Below are 2500 nucleotides of genomic sequence, written 5' to 3' on the forward strand. Positions count from 1 at the left end.
CGGCCGTCTGCCTCCGGCAGTGACCTTCACCATCACTGGGCCCCGGCTGGGTGCGTTCGAGTCTTTGCCCTGCCCTGCGGGATCCGGCCTTATGCCTCGTGCCGGTCGGCAACGGCCGCCGGAGCCGGCCGCCGGCTCCGGCTCTCCGCAGCTCCCGACCCCTCGGACACGCTGGGCTGGCTTGTCGGGCAAGCGCTGGGAGATGGCCGGACCGAAGAGACTGGAAGCTGGGCCGGACCACCGAGGGAACCGCCACGACGGCCGCCGAGCACCCCACTTTGCTGGCAGAACCGCGGGCCTTGCAGCCGCTGACGAGCGCTGCTCTGGAGACGAGTCACGGCTCGCTCCTATAGTACGGACCGGCACGTCCCCGCCGCCGGCAAGCTCCAAGAGCGGCGCCTCTGCGCACCGGGGAGGCGCGCCAACCACGCCGACTTTTACGATGACGTAACTGGAGGCAGCGAAAAACAGCGACCCCTTCGGCAGCTCCGACGAAGCAGCGGGGACAACACGTCTACCCCTCGGCCCCGGCAAGGCGACCAAGTCCCGCCGGAGCCGGGTAGACTTGGCCGCCCTTATCGCCGGACGCTACGCAACCAACAACCCGCGGTCGCCGGGTACCGCAGGCGGCCCCACGGGCTCCGAAAAGGGGTAGACCTGACGGCCGCCGCCGAGCCCGGAGCCGGGTAGACATGACGGCCGCCGCCGGGCCCGGAGCCGGGTAGACCTGACGGCCGCCGCCGGGCCCGGAGCCGGGTAGACCTGACGGCCGCCGCCGGCCCCGGAGCCGGGTAGACCTGACGGCCGCCGCCGGCCCCGGAGCCGGGTAGACCTGACGGCCGCCGCCTGGCCCGGAGCCGGGTAGACCTGACGGCCGCCGGCGGCCCCGGAGCCGGGTAGACCTGACGGCCGCCGGCGGCCCCGGAGCCGGGTAGACCTGACGGCCGCCGGCGGCCCCGGAGCCGGGTAGACCTGACGGCCGCCGCCGGCCCCGGAGCCGGGTAGACCTGACGGCCGCCGGCGGCCCCGGAGCCGGGTAGACCTGACGGCCGCCGGCGGCCCCGGAGCCGGGTAGACCTGACGGCCGCCGGCGGCCCCGGAGCCGGGTAGACCTGACGGCCGCCGCCGGCCCCGGAGCCGGGTAGACCTGACGGCCGCCGGCGGCCCCGGAGCCGGGTAGACCTGACGGCCGCCGGCGGCCCCGGAGCCGGGTAGACCTGACGGCCGCCGGCGGCCCCGGAGCCGGGTAGACCTGACGGCCGCCGCCGGCCCCGGAGCCGGGTAGACCTGACGGCCGCCGCCGGCCCCGGAGCCGGGTAGACCTGACGGCCGCCGCCGGCCCCGGAGCCGGGTAGACCTGACGGCCGCCGCCGGCCCCGGAGCCGGGTAGACCTGACGGCCGCCGGCGGCCCCGGAGCCGGGTAGACCTGACGGCCGCCGCCGGCCCCGGAGCCGGGTAGACCTGACGGCCGCCGCCGGCCCCGGAGCCGGGTAGACCTGACGGCCGCCGCCGGCCCCGGAGCCGGGTAGACCTGACGGCCGCCGCCGGCCCCGGAGCCGGGTAGACCTGACGGCCGCCGGCGGCCCCGGAGCCGGGTAGACCTGACGGCCGCCGGCGGCCCCGGAGCCGGGTAGACCTGACGGCCGCCGCCGGCCCCGGAGCCGGGTAGACCTGACGGCCGCCGGCGGCCCCGGAGCCGGGTAGACCTGACGGCCGCCGCCGGCCCCGGAGCCGGGTAGACCTGACGGCCGCCGGCGGCCCCGGAGCCGGGTAGACCTGACGGCCGCCGCCGGCCCCGGAGCCGGGTAGACCTGACGGCCGCCGCCGGCCCCGGAGCCGGGTAGACCTGACGGCCGCCGCCGGCCCCGGAGCCGGGTAGACCTGACGGCCGCCGCCGGCCCCGGAGCCGGGTAGACCTGACGGCCGCCGGCGGCCCCGGAGCCGGGTAGACCTGACGGCCGCCGCCTGGCCCGGAGCCGGGTAGACCTGACGGCCGCCGCCTGGCCCGGAGCCGGGTAGACCTGACGGCCGCCGGCGGCCCCGGAGCCGGGTAGACCTGACGGCCGCCGGCGGCCCCGGAGCCGGGTAGACCTGACGGCCGCCGGCGGCCCCGGAGCCGGGTAGACCTGACGGCCGCCGGCGGCCCCGGAGCCGGGTAGACCTGACGGCCGCCGGCGGCCCCGGAGCCGGGTAGACCTGACGGCCGCCGCCGGCCCCGGAGCCGGGTAGACCTGACGGCCGCCGCCGGCCCCGGAGCCGGGTAGACCTGACGGCCGCCGCCGGCCCCGGAGCCGGGTAGACCTGACGGCCGCCGGCGGCCCCGGAGCCGGGTAGACCTGACGGCCGCCGGCGGCCCCGGAGCCGGGTAGACCTGACGGCCGCCGCCGGCCCCGGAGCCGGGTAGACCTGACGGCCCCTCCGTGCTCCGGGTCCGGCTGGACCGGGCTGCCGCCGTCTCCCGTCCGGGGGGTGTGTGGGGAGGTGGGGAACCGGGGGGGT

Source organism: Calonectris borealis, unplaced genomic scaffold (genome assembly GCF_964195595.1).
Source record: "Calonectris borealis unplaced genomic scaffold, bCalBor7.hap1.2 HAP1_SCAFFOLD_115, whole genome shotgun sequence".
Classification (NCBI taxonomy): domain Eukaryota; kingdom Metazoa; phylum Chordata; class Aves; order Procellariiformes; family Procellariidae; genus Calonectris; species Calonectris borealis.